This window comes from Agelaius tricolor, unplaced genomic scaffold, assembly GCF_023055355.1.
Source record: "Agelaius tricolor isolate 1412-34295 unplaced genomic scaffold, bAgeTri1.0.p SCAF_10, whole genome shotgun sequence".
Classification (NCBI taxonomy): domain Eukaryota; kingdom Metazoa; phylum Chordata; class Aves; order Passeriformes; family Icteridae; genus Agelaius; species Agelaius tricolor.
This window is the reverse complement of record NW_027269270.1, coordinates 2,228,455-2,251,759: the sequence shown is the minus strand read 5'-3', so window position 1 is coordinate 2,251,759 and position 23,305 is coordinate 2,228,455.

Here is a 23,305-nt window from a genome sequence, read left to right as displayed (position 1 = left end):
TTTGCTTTTCCCTTGGTTTTTTTTAATGGGTTTTACTTTGTTTTCATTATGATATGCACTGCTTGTAAAGTTTAGTGGTTATTTATACATCACTAAAGAATAGGTTATCTCTAAATTAATTAATGTAATTTTGAGTTTGTACATATGTAATAAAAACTTTTTACTCATCTTGTGCCATTTACAAGGCAGTGTTTAAATAGGAATTTAAACACTGCCTCACAAGTTGTCAGAGGAATTTGACTTGTTGACTTGAAAGCTGTGTGTAGAGAGGAATTAAATGCTTTGTGTAAAGAGGAATTGTAGGAAATGTTTTTCTAAAAATCCTTTCTTTAAAAAATAATGAACTTTTGTAAAGAATTTATTTTCTGAAAAACTACTGCATCACAAAATTACTACTGAAGTCTCAGTGTCTTGGAAAGGTATTTTTTTAGAGCAGATTATGAAAAAATACTATGTAGTGATCTTAATAAAATAAAAGCACCTTCAAAATGTGCTCTTTTGTGGTTCAGCTGAACAACTGTACAATTGTGAGCATGCCAAGAATTGGCTGGATGTGCCCCCTAATTTCTCACTGCTGAAGGCTCAGTAACAATATAAAATAAAGACCATGCTCCCAGTTTTTTGTGCACCTTCATGCTGCACAATGCCATAAGACACTTAACAGTGGGCAAATCTGGGAGGGAGGCTGAGATAAAAGTTTCAGAACACCTCTTGGAATTGCTGATTTCTTTTGTTTGTTTGCATGCACAGGGAGGGCTGGTAAAACAAGACAAAGTCATCTGAATAACTGCTGTGAACAGAAGAACACACAGGGAGGAGATATAATGACAAATAGATGAGACATTAGTGTGTAAGTCACTTATGTTATCCAGAATTTATGTTCAGCTGCTGGTGCAGGCAGATATGAAATGTGTGTGTGTGTGCAGGAGAAGAAAGTAAAAAAAAAAAATATTCGGAGTTCCTGATTTTTCTGAGCTTTGTGTGTGCACTTTGGGAATTCAGAGGACTTTCCCTGTGGGAAAGGTTTGAGCAGGAGACAAGGCTGCCAAGAGAAATTCTGAGTGCTGGTGATGTGCTCTGCTGTGAGCACTGTGAGGTGATTTGTGGGATCAAGCTGCTTTCATTGCCTTTCTGTGAACTTCTTGGGATAAAAGATAATTACATTTCTAGGTTTTCCTTTTTAATGAAAATGTCATTTCCTAATGCTGTGAGTCTATGAGCTGAAGTTTCACAACTTCTTGAGAGCTGTCATTAAAGTTGTGGCAATCAGGCCCACTGATTATTAGCTGTGACCACTGTGTGTGTGTTCAGCTCCTATAAAAAACAGCATGCTCTGCAAGGGAGCATCACAGTCTGAAATATCTGACATATCTCATAGTACTGTCTGAAAAAACTAGATCTGTCCACACACTTAAACATGTCAATCTTGGGCAGCAAAAAATTGTCTGGCAATAAGGCAGTAGAAGAGGCCAGGAGAAAGACCACACATTAACTGATGTTTGCCATAATGGCAAATCTTGAGGTGCTGGGTTTTATTATTTTTTTCTTCCACTGAGGAAGACCATCCTGTCCCAGCTGTGGCTACAGCTGAGGACTGAAGTCAGCAGTGACAGAGCTGTGACTAAAATTTCCTGGGAAATACGAGCTTTCCAGGGAGCTGTCAGTGGCTTGCCTGAATGTTCTAGTCTCCTGACACCGCTTCCTTTTACAGGGTTGTGGCTGCATGTGCTTGTCTTCCTGTATTCCCTAGATATTGCCTCTCACATGGATTTTTTACTGTGGATTTTCAGCAGGATTAAGTGACTGCATAAAACAGGTTGACAGCCATGGTCTGGGAAAATGTTAAGTGCAATTTCAGCCACCCCAAAGTTGAGTTTGATTTTCTTTGACAGAGACACACAAACTCCTACAGTGAATACCCTGCTGTGAGGTTTAGAAGTGTATTGACTCAGCTTAGCAAGTCTCAGGCTGGCTTCTTGCTTGGCTTAAATGTTTTGTTTGTGATCACTAGCAGAGTGATACCTCAGGTTTTAGCTTTTATATTTTTCAGATTGTGTGCTGCTTTAGTGTGTGCTTCTGAGCTTCATATTAGGGCATGGTGAGCTCTCTTCACAGAGTAGGGAGACAAAACAATTCCTTCTCCAGCTGGGGACCAAGGACAAATGATCCAAATCTCAGGCCCAAGAGCATAAACAATGTGGGCTGAAGAGAGAAAAACAAGAGGGATGGGACTTCATCATCTAAAGCTATAATTGAACAATTAACTCCAATATGCTAATAGACCAAAACTTATAAAAATGTGAGACCCTGGTTGTCCATTTTGTGACCATTTTGGTCCATCTTGGGTGTAGCCCTGGCTGGGCTCTTGTGCTGCCCAAGGTGGCTCCATTGAGGCCTTTTAATAAATCCCTGCTTTATTCTTTAACTCTGTCCAGCCTCTGCTCTAGGTCAGCCTTCTCAAGGCATCAAGAGGACCAAAGAGAATGGCCTGAAGCTGTGCCAGGGGACGTTTAGGTTGGACATTAGGAAAAAGTTCTTCCCCAAAGGGTGCTTGGGCATTGGAACAGGCTCCCCAAGGAACCCCAAGGTTGCCAGAGCTCCAGGAGCATTAGGACAACACTCTCAGGGCACAGGGTGGGATTGTTGGGGTGTCTGTTCAGGGCCAGGAGTTGGCCTCAGTGATCTTTGTGGGTCCCTTTTATGTCAGCTTGGGCTGTGATTCTGTGAAGTTGATTTCAGGTGAGGTGTCCCCAGTCTGTCCCCCTGTCTCTGTTTCTCCACCAGGTCAGTGGGCACTCACTTCCCTAGAAGTGTCCTGTTTGCAGTGCAGGGTCTTTCTCACTCCTTCCCTCCTGGACTCTTCCCACAGCACAGAGAAATGTGGTGGCTGTAGGTACTGAAGGTCCTCCCCAGCTCCCTCCTAAAGAGTGCTGTCACCCACACAGAGGTCAGCACTCCTGGCTGAAAGGCAGGTTTCCCTGGGCTGCTCCTTTATTAGAGTCAGTATTTCCTTTCTTTTGCACACAGGCATGCGGAACAAAGCATTTCATTACAGAGCAAATGGAATGTCAAGTGAAATGATTTGGTGGGGGGATTTTTTTCTGCAGAGAAAAAAAATGTTTGATCCAGGACTCTTTGTCATTTTTATTTTCACTCTGTGTTTTTGTGCTTCAGCGACTGAACCAGAAAACCCATTGTTCCCACAGCCCCTGTGCAGAGAGAAAATGCAGATACACCTAGAACCATGTAATCCAAAATTCTGAGTTAGAGGTGGCACTGGAAACTTGGGAGGTATGCACATGTCTAAAGAGAGTGATAGAAATATGAGTGTTTGGAAAGTTGCAACTTGTTCATAGAATTATTGCATATAAAAACAAGGCAGAAGTTGTATTTTTTAAATGGCAATTATGACATTTGGTCCTGATAATTTGGTGAGTGGAACTAATTTCAATTATCTGCCTTGATTGTGATCCCATGCATGGCTTAATCCACCCTGTAAAAAGTTGTAAGTGCTGAAATGAGGCGTTTCTGCAAAAAACTCTTTAATTTCTATTTTTGCAACAAATGGAGCCCCGAGACCAATCTGGGATCTGCTTGTGTAGGCTCAGAAGAGGACTGCTGGCCAGGTAGAGAGTGAGGCTGTTGAGGCAGGTAAGGGTAAAACTAAGGCTGGGAGCAGTGTGGGGTCCTGGAAAAGGGATAGAGTTGGAAATGTCTGGAGTTTCTCAGGTTAGGATGGGGCTGCTAGGTTTAGCTTGCCAAGCAGGATCAAGATTGGCCTAGTATAGATTTTGCTGTTAGTTTGTAATTGTTCTGCAATTATTACAATATCATTAATATTATTACATAATATTAATTCATAAAATCCTGGTAACCTGAAGAAGTAAATGATGCAGCCTTGCAGCAACCTTGGAGCAGTGGGAGTCAAGGCTTACTGATCCAGAGTTTCCAGAGGCACAGGTTCTCTATTAATCAATGACAAATTGATTTCACAGCATCTGTGGCTCCATTACAAGTGCACAGATATTTGTTTTGCCACCTTTTACAGCCACTTCATGAGTGGCTTAGAAGCTGTTCTCTTCACACTGTTAGTGTAAGCTCTCCAGAGAGGATCCTCCAGAAAGGGATTTGGGTCTGTGAGTCATTTTCAGAAAGAAGCTAATTTCTGCCACCTGGCAGTGAAAATGGCCTAAAGGAAAACATCATCAGGCCAAGAGAGCTCTTCCCAGAAGCACCTTCTGCTGCTCTTGGTTGAAATTCTTTTCCATTCCCTTTCATCAGCAGTTTTACCACTGAAGAATAGAGCAGTCTCACTGGGTGTCAGGACAGGGTACACTTAACTTTTGTTAAGTGTTTTGCTGCCAGGGAGAAGTTCACATCTTTCCCAAAGGGAATTAGGTTTTAATTGTCCTGACCCTCCCTTCACATAGGTACCAGTGACCTCTGCTGATCCCAACCACTGATTTGGACTTTCTGGAGCTGCTTGTAAGTGTTGATCCCAAAGCTGTGCAGAAACTGAGATTTATCCTTAGTTTAGTCCCTTCTTTTGTTCATGAAACACAAATGGCTAGCTGGCAGAAACCTCCAGAAAGTGTCACTGGGTGTGTGGTTGTGAGTTCAGCAAAACTTCCCCCTCTTCTTTTTCAGGAAATGAAAACTTGAGCAAATAATTGAACATAGTTCCCAGCTTAAGCTGAGCAGCTGAAAGGAGAGAAAGAAAGGTGGAGAGGAACTTTTCACCAGGGCATGTAGTGACAGGGAATTAGGGGAATGGCATCAAAATGAAAGAGAGTAGGTCTGAATTAGAAATGAGGAACAAATTGTCCCTTGTGAAGGTGGTGAGGCCCTGGTGCAGGTTGCCCAGAGAAGCTGTGGCTGCCCCTGGATCCCTGGAAGTGTCCAAGGCCAGGCTGGACAGGGCTTGGAGCAACCTGGGATAATGGAAAGTGGCCCTGCCCATGGTAGGGGTGGGACTGTGTAGCCACAGACTGGATGGGCTTTAGGCTCCCTTCCAGCCCAAATCATTTCATGATTCTAGAATTCCATGTCTGAGGAAAACATGAAACTCTGCTGGTGTCATAGACAGGTGGCTTGTAGAGGAACTTGAATTAGCTTTTTCATCTGAGTCTAAAAATGCTTCTTTAATTAAGTATTCCAGTGCAGTTTTTGACATCTGTAAAGGCATTTCCTGCTTGCAAGATATACTTAATGTTATAGACTATTTCTAAGTACAGCAAAACTCACTGTAGGCAAGTCTTAACTTACAAAAGGATTGTGTTCTTTTAAAATCTTTCATTTGTGTCTGTCTACACTGGAAGAAAGTAAAATCCATCTCTTAAAAATTGCACTGTATTTTAGAAGAATACCCTGTCATTTACAATGCTTTGAAAGCCTTATTATTGACTCACAGATATTCTCTATTAAAATATTAAGCTGTAGAGTCTGCCTAAAAAAAAAACCACTAGGAGAGATCCATTAGTTCTGAGTATTTAGATGGGTCAGTGTAACTTGGTTATGTGATGGGTCACTGTAATCCTGGTACCATCACATGGCTCTTGGTGACGGCAATCCAGTTCCCACATGAAAGAAAAGAAAATTTCAGTGATACCAAAACTCTGAACCCTTGGGAATTTTACAAGGCTTAGTGAGTTCAAAAGTTAGCATCTGTTCTGCCTAATTATTCCATAATAATTAGTGATGCAAATTCCACTTGGGGAGGATCTTCCCTGTGCTTTTGGAAACTAACAACTAGAAGACAGAGCCCTCAGAGCTGAGGTTCAGTCCTCAGTGAGGTGATTATGCAGTTATGTTAGTAAGGATTACAAGGAGAGAGCCAGCTGCCTCTGCCACTCCTGATAACACAGGAAAATTGTATTTTCCACTTGGTGTGATTTTTCAAGACAAAATGCAAAGTATTATCTGATGCATCAGTGATTTACAGCTGAGCAAATCTATATAGACTAAATAAATTATCATTTTTGTTTTAAACCCAGATTCCTTCTAAAATATTTATTGCTTTACCATTAAACAGCCAATTAGAATGAATTCAGATGGAATTAATTTCCAGTTGGTTGACAAAATTCCTCTGATAATTCCCTTTTCAGTGATCTTATCTCACATGATGTCTGTCAAACTTGGCTGCATGGGAGGATTTGGGCCTTGTGATTTCAACTTTTTCTCTATATGTTTATCTCAGCTTGAAGATTCTTCTTGTAAGATTGAAAATTAAATATTTTTTTTTTCAGTTACAGTAATTATACCTTCAGAGATTGTGAGTCATTCAGGAAAGGATTTATGCTGTCTGGTAAAAGTTATTCTTAGGCAGTACAAAGTCAGAATAACAAGGGCAATGCTGAGAGACAACACGTTCTGGATCATGAAATACAGAAACTTTGTGATCCCCTTGTTCCTATTGCCAAGAAGGCTTTGATTTTGTGCTAAAACTTCCAGAGGGGTATCTGCACTGTCCTGTCCCCAGCATCATGGCCAAATATTTCTCTTTTTCAGAGGCAGCTGTTGGGCTTAGTCATATCAGGCTACCTCTTAAGACCCTTTTACTGTAACTCTTTTTACAATTGTCTCTCAGTAATAGGTAAAGTGTTATTGGCCCCAGAAGTGATAAACTGTCTAGATTGCATCAGGAAATTTCATATTCGTTCAATAGTTTAAGCAAGTTTCTTACTTCCTTGTTGAGCTTTGTGTGGATTCCTTCAGCCCACTCCCCAGGCTTCTCAAATTTGGTAGAAACAACAGGTCTGATCACTTCTGCACCAATCTCTGATGGGATGATATGTGATGTCTGTGCAATAACATGTGATGCCATGTATTTATATCTCAATTGAGGGAAGCCACAGCCACCTACATGTGTGCAAAACCACATTATTTATTGTCATGTAGAATGCAGGGCAATAATTTTAAATGCTTATTTTGAACTCATGGCGGTTCATCCATATGCTAAAAAAATGCTGCCTTTGTGCTGAAAATCTGCTGGCTATTGCCCTTGGCTTGTTTGAAGGACATCTGAGCACTGTGCCCAGTGAATTATGAGCCACAACACAGTCAAACTGCAGAAAAGCTGGTGGTTGTTGCTGGATGGGAACAATGCTCCCAAAATGGGAACCATGGCTTTAATGTAGAAAGAAATAAAGTGGAGACCCCCTCCTTTGACTTGCTAAAATTACTGGACAAGTAAGTCTGCTGTTGTTTTTGAGTTTTGGTCCATCTCTGCATAAGAACATCACACAAGGGACTGGTCCTCCATTTTTGTGACTTACTAGCATTTAGGAAACCCTCTAATTCTGTATGCAGAGAGCAAGTGGGACACTGTGCCTTTTCACTGATCCTGAGCAAGATGCCACTGTGGTACTGTGGAAATGTCCTTTGTCTGCATGCTACACACTGAAATTCAACTTTCCTTCTTGCCTGAGTCAGCTTGGGCTCAGCATCCTTGTCCCTTACACAGCAGACAAGTGCTTTAGCTCCTGGTTCTACTCTGCACCCCTCTTGTTTTTGACCAGAGGTTTCACTCAGGACCTGAGGAATCCAGACAAAAATAAACACCACTCAAACTTTTAGTGGTAAATAACAGATGTGGTTTTGATGAGTCAGCACTTTCTGACAAAAGCAAAATATGATCAGGAAATCCCTGACCTGATCTAAACCTTACCAGAGTCATAGTCAGTGTGTAAATTTTCTTCACTGAAGAGTTATAAATCATCATTTTATTACAGACATTGAAAAATTCTGCTCTCCTGATGCAGAAACAGTGCTTCCATCTCTTCCAATTAATTTTCATCAGCCTTCTCCTAGTAAGTGATGTTTTAAATTTCCTTCACCTGAATTCCTTTGAATATTAGCTTGCTTTTTGTCTCACTCTGCTACATCATCTGCCTCTTACTACATTGATGTTTTATTCCCACATGTAAATACTGTGATGTCTTCCCTCTTGTTGCTTGCTGGTGGCTGGTTTTGTTGCATAATTAATTGCAGAGGTATTTATTAAAGGGGGTTTTCTTTCAAGAGGGTCCAGTCTTTGCTGTCCCTGCTTCTGTTGCAGTGACGTGCACTTCCAGAATTAACAGTTAAGTGAGGATGTAAATTAAGCTGTTGGACTAGCAGATAAATGAATTTGTCACATGTGTAATTGCTAGGCAAAGTGGCTACAACTTTAGCTATTTTCATTGGCCTATTATGGTAGCTTTCCATTCCTAAAGTAATAAATCTTTTTTTTTCTGTACAAAGAGGTATGTGCCTTTGAGAGAGAGGGGGAGAGCCACTGCATAAGCAGTAAGGTAGGATGTTGGGAGGGGTTTGAGCCATCCTGTATAGGAGAGCTTTGGCAAGATGGACAATAATACTTTAAAGGGGATGCAGTGCTGTGCTGGCTGCTTTGCCAGGGAGCATGGGCAGTGTGCTCCAGGGAGATGCTGAGAGCCAAGCATAGGGTGTAGGGAGCACCAGGCTGGGGCTCTACCAACATGCAATCCATGGTGGTGCCCCAGAATGGGCCAGGAACTCCACGTGAAATCAGTCTCTGTCTTGTCTCTTCACCTGGGAGCCTTTTCCAGGGACCACATCTCACCACATGCAAATGCCAAAGCTCAGTCAATGTTTAGTTCAGGGATGTAATGCAGCACCAGGGTAGAAAACACAGCCAATACCTTTAAAAAGTATTGACAAGCTTTCATTTTCCCCCCCCAAAATAATTCTTTCTTAACGCTTGTTTCCCTTTAAAAGGCACTATGTGTGTATTTGATAATTTTCATTATTGTACAACATCCAAGAGGCTTGCTCATACGCCAGATGACTGGAACTCAGGAGGGAAATGGGAACAGTTTGGTACATGCTTTTGATGTGTTTTTCAGAAGGCTCTGTGTAACCTGAGCTGTCTGTTATTTCCTGGGTACTTGGAGCACTCAATGGTACTTGCTTTGGTACATCAGCTGGATGTTTTGATTAGCTAAAACTTTCATTTGGGGAAAATGCAAGATTAGAAATTCAAGCTTTATTAACTGTGCCCACGGCAGAAAGTCATTGGAGTTTCAAGATTGTCTCTAGAGCCTGAGAAGCTATAAATCATTCAAGCTTGTTAGAAAGTTGCCTAAGCTCCTTTGTTTACTATCTTAAAATTCTCTACTATGCAGTATTTCATTCTATATATAAAATCCCTACAATGCCTTATTATTATGAAAAACAGGTGCACAACCCTGTAATTGCTTGCTCAGTTTTCATGGAAGAAACTTTTGAGATATTACATGAAGGATAAATATTGCACATTTAAAAAAACAACAACAGAAACACCAAACCAAAAAACCTTGTGGCATCTTTTGACAAAGCTTCTGAGGCTATTGAATCTCTCCAAGATATGGTGGGTAAGTGATGGAAGCCCCATTTGTAGTTAAACCACTCTAAGGTGTCTCTAATGGGTCACTCAGGCATAATGCCTGTTTCTGAATATAATGACTCAGTATTAATCTTTACCCTAAAATTTATAAGTAGCACTGACAAAGGAACCCTATCCAGGGCTGAATTTTCTGCTTTTAATTTGGGAAAATCATATTCTGTAGGTTTTGCACAGGTCATGCACAGTTGCAGGTTGAATTCAATTTAAGGAAGGTGTTTGGTTTTTCTGCAATTTTCCAATATTACAATTTTCCCAGAAATATTAGCAGATAAAGATAAAGAAATTTTAGCAATTCCTCTGTGGCAGCCTCTGTACTGATTCCAGGCTCTTATTGAAATGCTAATATATCATCCTCAGTGCTGTATTCTTGCAGCCTGTTCCCCGAAGGGGATTCGGATTGCCTTCTCAGTAGCAGATTATTTTCTGATCACATTTCTCATATTAGGAAAGCTTTGAGACAGCAGTGATCATTTTACAATTTAGCTTTATCTAGTCATCTATTAGCAAGTCATATGATATATCAAGTCATTTTTGCTTTGATGAGGGAAAGAGCTTACCAAGACATTAAGCACGCAGTAGTTTGTATACAGAGCAAATCGGTCCCTCAAAGCATCTAAATAAAAGCATCTAAAAAAATCAAAATATATAAATAAAATACTGCCTCTTTGCCTAAAAAACAGATATTCCTGCAATCAAGGGCATGGGATGATGTTTACAGATGCCTTCATGTGTCTGCTTTGCTGGGCCATCTAATGCTAATTTAGTGTTAGATTACCTTTCTGAAACTGCTAATAAAATCTGTTACATTACCTTGCTCAAGCTGAGGCCCCAGGGCTTCAGAGATGAGATTTCTATCCACTGACAGATCATGCCTGGCTGAAAACTCAAAGCAGCTACTTTTCTGCATCAGGTGTGCAGCACCCTCACATCCTAATCCTGCCAAAGGACGCCATAATGGAGAGATGTGTAGAATGCTTGTTTATTCCACAGAAGATATTTCAGCTGGGGATGAGGACATATATAAGGGAAGTGTATATTTTTAAGCTACAAGCAATTGCAATAAGGCCAAAGTGGCTGTAAATGTGCTGTTTGGCACTCAGGGAATGTAGATTTTGGCGTCCAAACACAGTACAGAGTGTTAAAGGCTAAGATCATGATTTCTTCCCAGCCCTGCTGGTCTCACTGATGAAAACAGTCCAGAGAATTCAAGAACACCTAATGCCTCTCAGTGGTGAGGGGCTTGATAAGAGATGTTCAAGCTGGCATAAATCCTTTCATGTCCCAGTGTAATTATGGCTATTAAATTTTTTTAGGGAGGATACTGCAAGAGTTAGTGAGGAAAATAGGCCTGGAAAACATGTCTGGAAGACAGATTTTTTTAAAAGAATAACGTGGCCCATCAGAGTGTTGTGCTCATGTCATTGCTGAAGTTACTCTACTGCATTTATTGCCCAAACATCTTCACTTTTTAAAAAAAGACAAACTGGTTTACAACTGTTGGTATTCTTGGATGATTCCTTTGGAAAACACTTCACATTCCTTTGTGCAGAGAGCCTTTGGGGGTCTTTAATGTTTTGGATGTATAGCACTGACTAGTGCCCAATAGGAATGCAGTTGAGAAGGAAGCTTGAGTTTGATTTTTCACAGCATTGTGTCTTGTGTAACCCTTGAAATCTGGGCACTGGTGGAGGAGATAAAACATCTCCCAGAGAAAAATTTAGAGACCATGCTGGCTTTACTGGCTTTGTTCTTTCTGTACTGCCACCAGAAACAGGAAACCAGCAGGAAATAAAGCCTTCTATTTCTGCTTTCAAAGTAATGAATCCACTTCCTTCTACTTCAGATGGCAGCAGATGAGCTACTCATCCAGGCTCTCCTTATAATCACTGCTAAGGAAGAGGCATTCCTAGAGCATGATTCATGTGAGCTGTTTCACATGCTGGCACGAGGAGGAGGTGGGATGCACAGCTTCCCTCTGCCACCTGCAAAGAGAGGCTTTCCATGTCTGCTTCAGAAGTTGGTGTCTCATTTTCACTGACAGAGAACCCAGCCCATATGTTCAGCTGCTTCCCCTGATTGTCTTAGTTAGCTCTCCTAAAGAAAAAGACTTTTTCTGAGCCAAACTCTGTGGTTTTTGGCAGCAGAGCAGTGCAAAACCACAAAGCCTGGTGCAGGGATGTAATTTGTCCTCCACCTTAAAACAGGCAATTCCCAGATGAAAACCTCTGTGTTTCCAGGGCATGGTCCTGTTGGAAGAAGTGCTTGTTGATGCCCTTCCACCAGAACAGTGGACTCTACAAGAGCTGAGTTACACTTTTCCAAGGCTGGACCCCTAGCTTGGTGAGATGTGGGTTCCTTTTGGCTGCTCATAAAAGAGAACAGCAATTTCCTTTCAGAAGTGAGTACCAATAGAAAAGATGGGGCTTGACGCCTGCCTCTCTGCCCTTATTTCAGTAAGGATTGCCTCTGCAGCTGGCTGCCTTCTGCCACACCTTTTCCTTCAGCTGCCTCACCCCTCTCCGGCAACATTTTGCCAGATTTTCAGACTTACACCTAGTTATGAGTCTAACGGGAGAAAAATGAAGAATGACTTAAAGGCCCCAGCTGAAGAATGAAATAACTTTGCTTATACAGGGGAAAAATATGAAGAGTTGGCTGAAAAAAAACCTGGGAGATGAAATGAAGATAAACTAGAAAACAGCAAGCTGATGGTTGACTGGATGGTCATTTTTTGTGCTTGAAAACTCTTACAAATACCAGTGACCCTTGAAAGATCTCTGATTGATTGGACAACTCTGGCTAAGTGGGGAACACAGCAGTATATTTTTCATATGGACATGTCCTAGAAACAGTCCTGCTAGTACAGGCTCAGTAGCATCTTTGATAGCTTTTTCCTAAACCTTTTGCATTGCCATGACAGATTCTGCAGGCTGCCAAGGGAGGAACAACAAAAATCAAGCCAAGGGAGGTCTAAAAACCCTGCTCTATCAAGTGCAGTGTCTGCTGTGTGAATTGTCAGGAAAGGTTTAGATATTGGCACAAACTTCTCTCCTGGAGGCAGGACAGTCAGGCAACTGAATTATCCATAAATTTTCCTGTCATTCATCTGCCAGGAGTATTTTTCAGAAATGCTGCTGTTCCATCCAGGAACTCCCCTTCTGTAATCGAATGATGATTTATTATCCAAGCAATGAAGAAAAATATATTACCTTGGAATTTTTGAATGTGTAATGATATGTAAGCCATAATAATGAATCACTCCTTTCCCTCCCCTCCCTTCCCTTCCTCATGTATATTTTATATATAAATTTCCATTTCTGTCCTCTGAAGTTCTCCTTCACGAAGAGGAATTCCAAGTTAAGGTGTTGGAGAGTTTGAGATACCTGAGTTAAAGAAGAAACAAACAAACAGAGCCATGTGTCTTTCAGCTCTCCACTCCCACATTTCCTTGCTTTCCCCATGCTGGGTCTCCTTGTGAGAGCCATTTCTGTCTGTGACTGCTGGATTTGGCCCTTTTCTGACCCAGAGATGGGGCAACTGAGAGGCATTTTAAGAACTTTTGTTCTGTTTTCAGTCTCATGTGAAGGGTGAGGTAATACAGCTGTTATAATTCATGCCACCACAATTAGAAGCCAACTATTTCTTCATAAACATTTCTTGGTCTATCAGCTTTTGCCACACCATGCTGTAGATGCCTTAAAGCTAATAATCTAAAATTCTCCCTCATGGGTCCTACTACAATGCATCTTTCTTAGTTCTATTTCTCCAAAGTATCCAGTCTTATTAGTAAGGCCATCATTTGAAACTTGTTTCTAGTTCCATTTCTCTCTCAACAATGTCTCTCCTGTTCCATGGCATTTCTAAGTCAGCATTCCTTATCTCAGAGTTTGCATAGAGATGCACACACTATGTGAGCCTTCTGTCAGGCTTTGAGAGCTCTCTACAAACCCATTTCCCACATTTCCTCCTCTCTTGAGTGAAAAAACTTTTTTTATGGTCTTGTTTGTTGTTTTCTGTGTACAGTGAAGTATTGACATACAAATACATGTAAACCTTCTATCAAGCTTTAAAAATTCTCTAAAAATCCATTTCCCACATGTGACTCCCCTGCAGCTGTGTTTCTGGTTTGGATATCAATGTACTGAAAGTCTGGATGAGGAGATTTGCCCAAGTCTGAGCACAGGCTAAGGTAAGCCAAGGTCCTTGACCCCTTTGCTCACAGTGCATGGTTCAAGGAGGACTAGTACAGAGTCAGAAGGGCTCCATTCCCTGCAGGTTGTTGTGGTGGGAGCAGCTTAGGGGGGACCCCCAGGACAGCAGTGTTGTGTGTCCTAAAGCCTTTCTCTACTCCATATTCTTAGGTTTTCCTTGTATTGAATTAACTCCTGTGTATGCTGCTCTCATGTGTTGAAGGGGCCATTCACTTAAGAGCTGGGTTTGGTGATTCTTGTGGGTCCCTTCCAACTCAGAATATTCTCTGATTCTGTCTGCAAAAAGAAACTTGGCAGTCATGATGCCTGGCTTTGCCTGCAGGGTTATTTCTTTCACTCTAATGCATTGCTCCTTCTGGACCCATTTGGGAGACAAGGTAGTGACACACATGATGCAGCCATTACAAAGGAAGAAATTGGTCTCAAATTACTTGAAAAGTGCTCGAGCTTTATTCAGTGGTGTGGCCTTGGCCAGTGCTGTGCTCTATCAGATGGGGTGGGTCAAGAGCACTTTCATGACAGTCAGAAGTGACACCAGTAAAAGAATACCTTATTTCCCTGCCACATGCTCCCAAAAAAGCTCTCCTACTGCTTGCCAGGGAATCCTCTAGGCTGAGGCTTGTGCTTATTTTCTAGGCTTCTTTTCAGGGATTTATTTACAAGCTTCCCCAGTTGTTTACTGTTATTTTTTCTTGAAATGTAGTGGGCAGAATGCATTCTTTCAGGCTGGAAATGTCAGAAGAGCTTTGTGGCAGCTAGAAACCCAGATCTACTGAAATTCAGGATCACCTGGTTGTCTAGCACATAGGCATTTCATTGAAAATCCCCTGCTAGACTTTTTGCTATGCTTGGTATATTCAGATCATGTCACAGAAAAAAACAAGTTGCCCATAAGAGCTGTAGGGAACAATCCCACAGTTTTAGATGCTCTGTTAAATTCCCAAAGGTCAGGATAGACACTGGAGCAGGCTTCATCCCTCTGGGGCCTACACCATGTGGTTCTGAAGGGATTAATAAACACTGTCCTTCAGTGAGAACTCATCCAAGGTGGTAATGCAGGAGCGGCTCAAATACTGAGTAAGACTTCAGCCACAGGCAGGCTTTTCAGGGTCTGGACCTGAACACACAGAGGCACTCATCTTGCTCAAGACTTAGCTGGTCTTTAGCAAAATGAAGATGTTGATGGAAAAACATAGAGCTTTGTCCATTCTTACAGGCTGCATTTGCATTTGAATGCTTTTTATTCTTTTCATGCTCATAAAGTGTTATATTAATATGGTATTTTCCTTGTGTTACTGTACACCTTCCAGACTCCTGGAATTTAATTCCATTGTAACCAAAACAACCCCCAACAAAGGACAAAAAAACCCTCTGTTTATACAATGAAGCAATATGGAAGAGTTTAATTTTTCCACCAGCCTGAAAAATTCCTTGACTACTATCACTAAAAACATAGGCATAATTCTCTCTATGTTTCTTTGTTGTTAAAATGCAGCTGAAAAATAGGGGATGCAGTGGTTGGTAAAGAAAAAACTCATTAAAGACAGAGAAGAAACTTATTAAAAACAGATAAAAGACTTATCTTAGGGGGTTTCATTCTCCAGAGGTAAATCCATATGACAGTGACATGTTTGACTTGAGCTGCAAGGTGTCACCCCTGACATTTTGCAGGCTGGGACATGTATTTTTCTGGGGGGACATGAGATGGGAGATGACAACACAGAGTCCCCTGCAGTGGCTGGTGCCATGAAGGCACACCAGAAATATCCTTACTGATGGTGCTGTGAGTTCAAGGGCAGGTGGTTGCCTTTGGTTCTGGTGCAGTTCCTTTTGCCCTTACACTGTCTTGGGCAGAACTTGGTGCACTTGGCCCCCTGCAGCAATGTCTGTGCTCTGATTGCTTTCCATTCTCTGAGTTAGGTGCTGAGCAGGATGTGAATGTGTGAACTTAAACTTGAATTTGAAGCACCACAGAAAAGGCAGAAGGGAATTTTCTGTAGGCGTAAAAGACTTTAGACACATGATATCTAAAGCACAGTAATTACAGTTTCATGGTCACAATATGAAATCTACTGAGGTATCTCAGCTGCAGTCCCTCATTAAGTTGCTATTTTCTCAGGAGGTTTGTCATGGAAACTCCACGCCAACTTCAGCTCTAAGGATGAAGCCTCTCTTTTGAGGAACAGACTGATTTGTTTAGCCTTGCTATACTTAACTGCAAATTTTTCCTGCTAGTTGCTAGTGATTAAATTAAAAAAAAAAAGGATAAAAGTCCCTCCTGGGGTTCTGGCTGACTCCATGTTCCGGCCCAGGTGATTGGTGGTCTTATTGGACTGGCCTCACAGAGAATGGAGGAGCTGAAAGAGTCAAGACCAGCCCTGCCTGATAAGACAAGGCCTGGTGACTCTGCTGAGCCAAATGTTTGAGTTGCACATGCTAAGCTAACAGACTATATTTACAAGGCCTCACTAAACACTTAAATCTGTTTTGTGGACAAAAGGATTTTGAGTTAATTTATTTTGTTGAGAGAATAATTTAAGCAAGTTAGCATTTTGTTGACAGAATTATGATGAAATTCATTTTGTCTACATAACTGATTGGACAGTTAGCTGAATGCATTTTCTCCACTGAATCAAGTATGTGCCAGGACTGTCAAACAGAGTCTCCTCCATGATTTCAAGACAGTTTGTCAACAAAATGAATACAAAATCTTTTTGTCTACAAAATGAACTTAGGTGTTAATTGTTTGTCCATAAAGAGCGCAAAGCCAAATGATTCTCTGTTGAACACTGATAAAAATAGAGGAGAGGATGGGTGTGTGTGTGTGTGCAAAAACTACACAGAGCTGTGTACCTTGCTTTGTTGCCAGAGTCCAAGTGCCTGGCAGGGGACAGTGTCTGATCCAAGCTGGGATAAGACATGGCTGGGATATCATGTTCATGTTGAGAGCATCACAAGGAATTAGCTGGTGTAGAAATGCAAAACACGGGGGCTGTGTGTGAAAGAAAAAGAAAGCTGTCAGTGTTGTTTCTAGCAGGGATTCAAGCCCTCCCACTGTGAGTGTTGATCACACTTCTATTGGTACAGGACAAGCACGTGTGGGATGCAGGGGTTTTCTGGCCCTAAGAATTGTGTCACAAATAGTCATGGCAGAAGAGGAGCAGGGGGAGGATGTGCTGTGATGCAGGTGATGATAGCTGGAAACTGAGGCTTAACAAAGCAAATGCATTTGTTTCATGCCCAATGGGGAAACACCTCTTGCAGACCAGGAATTCATCTGGGTTTTCTTGACCATGTAAAGCCCACTCTCCTTCTGGATAGATGCTTATTAAAGCAGTGCAACGTGAGCTCTCTGCCTGTACAAAATGAATGTTTCACTTAATCCTTGATTTTAACCATGATTGGACTCCTCCAAAGCCCACTGATAGCCTCGTTTTCTATTGTAATGTTCTTTTTTTTCCCCCATATTTTTGTAAGTACACTGTGATTGTAAGTATTAAGGGCTTAGTTTAGAAGAGAGAATCAGGGGTGTCAAGTCTAATCATAATAGAAAAAATGCTGTGAGTTTTATTCTGAAAATATTGCACTTTTGGAGCAGTCTCTGCTTAACATTAAATATCTGGAAAGGAAGAAGAAAAAAGAAAAATTCTCATTTAATTTGTCATAAAGTTGCACAAAATATTTTTTCCCCTTTTCTCTCTCTTCTTTTGCACTTCTAAGAGCATTAAAGTCAATCAGGGGCAGGAGAACTATGAAATAAAGCTATGAAGAAATAAGATAGTGTCACATTGCAAAACAAAAGTTCAGCCCTCTAATGTGGTCTTGTGTTCATTAAACAACCATCAAATCCCCAAGTTCATTTATACTGCTCAAAGTTCCCTGGTTTTCAGTTTTGCTAATTGTCAGCAAACCAAAAGAAGAGAAAAGCCACCCATTTTCAGCTGTGGTGTCTCTAAACCAGAGGGTTGGTGTCACAGCCAGAGAGTTGAAATTAAGGAGAGGTACATTGAGTATGGAGAGATGAAGTTAAAGGAACAGAAGCAGTTTCTCCTAAAGCTATTTGTCATTTACAGGGGCATAATCTTCTGTTTTCTGCAAGGAACCTTTATCAGGGAGTGCAATGGCAGACTCCTGTTTTCACGTTTTTTCAGACTGTGACCCTTGGGCAAATGCAACCCTGTACCTGAGACACGGGCCAGACACAGCACACATTGCAGCAGAGCTTGTCGGAATCTGAAATGCAGGGAATTCTCAGAACTCTAGGGCTGTGAGCCAAAGCTTAGAATTAAACAGAGGATTTGATCTGGGACCTTGGAAAAGGCTCCCAAACTTAGGTGCTAGAAGCGAGAATGTGGATTTATAGTTTAAAGCAGAGACACATTAAACTGAGTTGAGGAAAGCTTAGAGTTTTAGAGTTAAAGATATGGAAAAAATAAAAGTAATTGCAAGGTAAAAAAGGAGTTTAGAATGCAGTACTGTAGGTTTGTGTGTCATTACATGATTACCTAAGAAAGCTTACACTGTAGCATGAGTCCATAAGATGATATATTTAAGGATTGGGTCAAAAACATAAATATCCTTGTTAACAGTGTTTTATTGGTCAATAAATCCTTAAAAGGTCTTATAATTAGGGATCTTGTGACCTTCTGAACCATGCAGTAAAGATGCGAGCTGAACTCACCCTTCCTGTCTATGTAGAAGATAAGAAAAATAAATCACACCATCTAAAAACCTCAGAGGTCCTGCCTCTAACTCATTCAAAATTCCTTCAAAAATCCTCATAGAGCTGAAAGAAGCTTGGCTGATAGCAGGGCCTTCCAGCTGACACTGGGCACAGATTGCAGCTGGCCTCACCTCAGGATGTGCCAACCCTGGCAGGGGTCACAGGTGCATTGCTCTTTATTTTGTGCATTCTTTTATAGTGTCTCCAAGATGTTTCCCTGCTGCTCTTGCCTTTTGCTTTCTGCTCTGAACAGTGGGTCTGCATGACTGAGAAGGAGCAACAGTGGGGTTTTGCACTTTAATTATGCCATTTATTCCAAGTGTTTTGGTTGAGCACGTTGCTCGGTGTCTTTTGAAGAGCCAGGACTGCTCTTGCTGCCAAAGGTAAAGCAAATCTGACATGTCAAACTCCCTTGTTGCTCAACAGTCACTAATGACTGCAGCATATGTTGCTGCTTCCCAGGCCATGGGGTGTTCAGGACATCTGTTACTGCTCCAGGATGCAAGTCCTGTCAATGCTGGGATCCCTGTGCCCTTAGTTCCAGAGGGACTGTGCTGAGAAACCTAGGGACAATTAGGCTACAACTGCATGGTAATGTGTAACACATTAGTGAATGTAAGTATCTTGCAGAAATCCCAACCTGGAAATAAAAAAGTTGCAAATTGCAGGTGCTGTATTAACACAGGTTCATAAGGCACTCGCTAGAGGCTGTGTGCATAAATTGTCCAGGCAATAAAGACCTGCAGTGTCAGTGCTGAGGGACCTCTCAAAATCCAGGAGTGTCAGATGGAATTGGTACCTGTAGTGAGAGGTGTCTGTAAATCTGGCCAGTGTGCTCTGAATGCAAAGGCAGGAGATTGCATTTTTCAAACGGCCTGGTGAAAACAAACTGAGCAGAAAAGGCTTTAGTCACGTCTGTGTTTCAGATACCTCTTCCCTGCTCACCAGCTCTCCTCTTTGCCTAGTTCCCAGCAGATGACATTGCATTTCCATTTTACCCTGAGGTCACATCTGCAGTGTAGGCATTCAAAGTCACACCTATTCATAAAACTGATTTTGCAGCCTAATAACTATTCAAGGCCGGGGAGAGGAGAGTGGGTTTTTAATGCAGGCAAAGGCAGGACACTTGGAAATAATAAAAGATCTGTATTATGTGCTGGAAGAAGGAGAGAAGGGAGTACTTGCCAATAAACTTAAAATGTCATATCTTATAATGAAACCAAAATTTGAGCCATTAGAAAAGCCAAATCCTGCTCTTCTATGTGCATTTTCTTTGCTAATGTAATTCCTGATGCTGGCTGTAGCACGATCATATCCTAAATGACTTGGCCAACATAACATGCCTCTTCCTAGGGGAAAATGTGTCATTTTAGTAGGTTGAGGTAAAGTTAGAGACAGTCTCAGTATGTAAATTATAATTATCCTCATTTAAAGCCCTAATAACTGAGTGCATGAATGACTAGAGATTCTGAGTAAGGTAGGTCTGCAAAGGTCACATGGGATCATTTTTACTGTAAACTGCAAAATTGGTTTTTGGGAAGGCTTTGTGATATTTTGCCCATAAGTGGCTGTAGTTTACTCCACCTGTATCAAAAGATGTATGTGGTTTACAGCTTTGTGTGAAGTAGACTGCAATAAAGGATCACCCTCACTACCTGCAGACCACTGGAGGTTTCTGCTGTTCAAGGCATTTGTTCCTCTTTCGTCCAAAAAATCCCAAACAAATGGAGCTGTCATTGTAATCTGACAGGTAGCTAGCATATAAAGGAGGGAAGAGACATGGCTCAGGGAAGCACTTGTTTGGAGCTTTTTCATTAGTCACATACAGGAAATCATCCAGAGGGCAGTGGGGCTCCTGTAATTCAAATGAAAATAAAAGGTATGTTTTCTTAATAGCCTGTGCAGGTGACTGAACAGACATATAGGATCTATAGGTACTCTCCAGCCTAGAGGGAGGGCAGCCAGCTTGAGAGGTCCTGTGGATGGGCAATCCCAAGTCTTAGGGACAGACTAGGACAACATGGGTTGTCCTTCTCCCATGGCCATAGAGCCAAATCCTCATCAACATGCTGGCATCCTCCTGCACATCCAGGATTCTGGGCTGTGCTTGTTCCTTTTGCTGCCTCTCAGTCATCTCCTGGTCTCTTTGTGCCTTAGTCTCCCCCTTGAGTGGAGCTCCATGGCTGGTATTAAACATTCATGGCACCCATCAGGCAGATGACTCCCTCTCTGGTCTACTCAGCATGAGTCCCACCACGAGCTCCTGCCTCTGAAAGGAGCAGGCAGAGGTACAGACCTGGCAACAGAGGTACCAAAGATACATCACATTAAATTCTTATCTTTAAAAATTGCTTTTACAAGCTCACTTTTTGCCTGATCGAGACCTCAGGATACACATTTGAGGAACGGATTTCACTCATAGTGGCCAAAGACAAACTCCACCTTTCTTTTTTAGGAAAAGAAAGGTCAATAATGTCATCTAGAGAGGCAGCACTGTTATCTTTCTTCTCTTTTTATAGCCAGATGAAAAAGCATAAGAATGATGCTTACCAATAATAGGGTTGACTCATAAGGACTGACTGTACATGACTCATATAATTTAAGATTATTCTAGAGACTTGAAGGATGCTCCAGAGACTTGAAGTGCACATAGATGCACTGAGACTTGGGCTTGGGAGGTTGTTTTTCATACCTGGAAGAAGAATGCTTGCTTTTTGTATTGAGATGTGCATTGCCATTGTATATGTGACTTATGAGATTCAGTGGCCTTTCTAAAACATTCCTGGTCTCTGAGGAAATCCAGCATTAACCATGCTTTCCATGTGATTTGCTTTAACCTGGAAGGCTGTGGCCACCAGCTGGTACAGTGGGGGCTGTAACTTTCTAAAGAAATGGAAATCACCACCTTTTCTAAGAGGGAACCTGGCAAAGTGGGTTGGCCTGTGAAGATCCCTAGGGTCATCCCAGGATTTTGCACTGATTGAAGCCATTTTGCTTTGAAATACTGGAAAAGCCTCATGCAAAAATACCTGTGCAAGGGACAGAAAATCTAAGGATTAATGACCTGTCCCCTTCAAGCAGCACAATTAAACACCAAGTGTCCCTCAGATGTGTGCTTTCCCTGGTACAGCCTCTCTGAGCAGCCCATGTGATCCATCAGCTGTCCTGTTCTATTAGAGGAGATGTCACTTGCCTTCCCTCTGCCAAAAGTGTCCTCACAGTCAGCTGGGCACAGGAATAACCTCACCCTCCCCCTGGAGCAAGGCTTGAAGTCACTTCTGGGCAGTACCTCTTTCCTGGCCAGGGGAGCTTCACTGGTTTCCCTGCCAGAGAAGTTTTTTCAGCTCTGCTTTTCCATGTGCTAGCAAGGAAATGCAGGGTGGTAATCATGAATGAACCTGCTTGAATGGGGCTAGAAGCTATCAAGGAGCTTCCCCTATATCTACTGTTCTTTTGGATTGCAACCAAAGTTACTTTTTCCTTAAAATGAAGAAAAGTCTTGGGATTGCACCTGCCAATATTATTTTCCACTTCTGCACTATGTAGTAGCATTTTGTCACATTAGTTTGCAACTTGGAGAATATAAAGAAGAACTCACCATAAAAAGGGGTAGCACCACAACTGGGTTGCAGAAACCACTTATTTCAGAGGAAAAGGCCTCTCTTTGCAGCTTGTTGGCCTCCTTTATTTGGTTGAAAATAGGAAAAACTGTAGTTTTATATCTTTCTTTATATGCATTTAGGTCCTTACTGCCCTTGAACTCTCTGCTGTGCTCCAGTTACTGAAATACTGAAAAGGCTGAAGTAAAGAACACCTTTGGCATACTTTTTATCTAAAACTGATTATTTTGTTGTGCGTTGTATATGTGGGGACACCTTCTGAGAAATCCCAGCAGCTTCACAGTTGCTAGAAGGAGAAGAGATCCTTCTCAGCCTTCTCACTTTGGTTGGGTGAGGTGTAAGGGAAAATGCCAGCCTAGGTAAGCTGCTCTGTTGGACTTCATTCCAAGTAATTGTTTTTTCCCAGATTATATGCTCATCTTGGGCTGAGCACATGCTTGGGTGGGAGAGAAGCATTCAGCCTTTTCCTGCACCATCAAAATCAGGGCTTGGAAGATTCTATTGGGCAGCTTGCACCCTGAAGAGGCCCACCCTGCTGGAAATGGTTCTAATGTGGGTTCTAATTCACACTGTGAGTGTGTGTTCAGGCTCTGATCACCTCTCTGTGCCTGCTTGCAATTGTTTATCAAAAGGAATGTGAAGAAGCTGTCCCAAAAACGTGCTGGGCTATAAATAATGACTTTTCTGTGCCAGCTAGGAGCCATTCAGTGACTGAGCACAGACAGCTACTGATAGAAGGCTGAATTGTTCAACACCAGGATTAAGTGTGAATTTTGGAAATGGCCTCATAACTTGCACAGGAACGTTAATGTGTGACATCACAGACTATTGGTACTGTCAGGGATGCATTCTCACAGTGAGCTCACTTGGGGCAGGGTTTGCCTCCTGAAGGAAATAAGAACACAGGTTTGTGTAAATCTTTCCAAATTCATAGCTTGCTTTGAAGATATGGTTTGTCACTCCCCTTTATCACATGCAGCCTTTCTCCCAGTTTTAGTAGGGAATCACTCAACAGTGTTTTTGGTCAGGGGAGCACATAACAGCTACAGAGAGTATTGTAAAGAACAAGGTGTCTTCTAAAAACCTTTGTGTGGTAAATTAACCCTTTTGGCCACGTGCAAGTCCAGTTGTTGGCATGTCCAACAACTACATTTCATATGCAGGAACTGTATATGAATCTGGGGCTGGGAATCTGTCAGCACCACACAGCTCAGTACACTCACCTACACTTGCAACCTTTATCAGTAGATGAGTTGTCAATGTGACATTTTATGAAAAATCCTTTCACCAGGATTTCTTCTCTTGGGAAACTTCAGCTTCTCCCTGTTTTGCTGCTTTGGAATGTGAT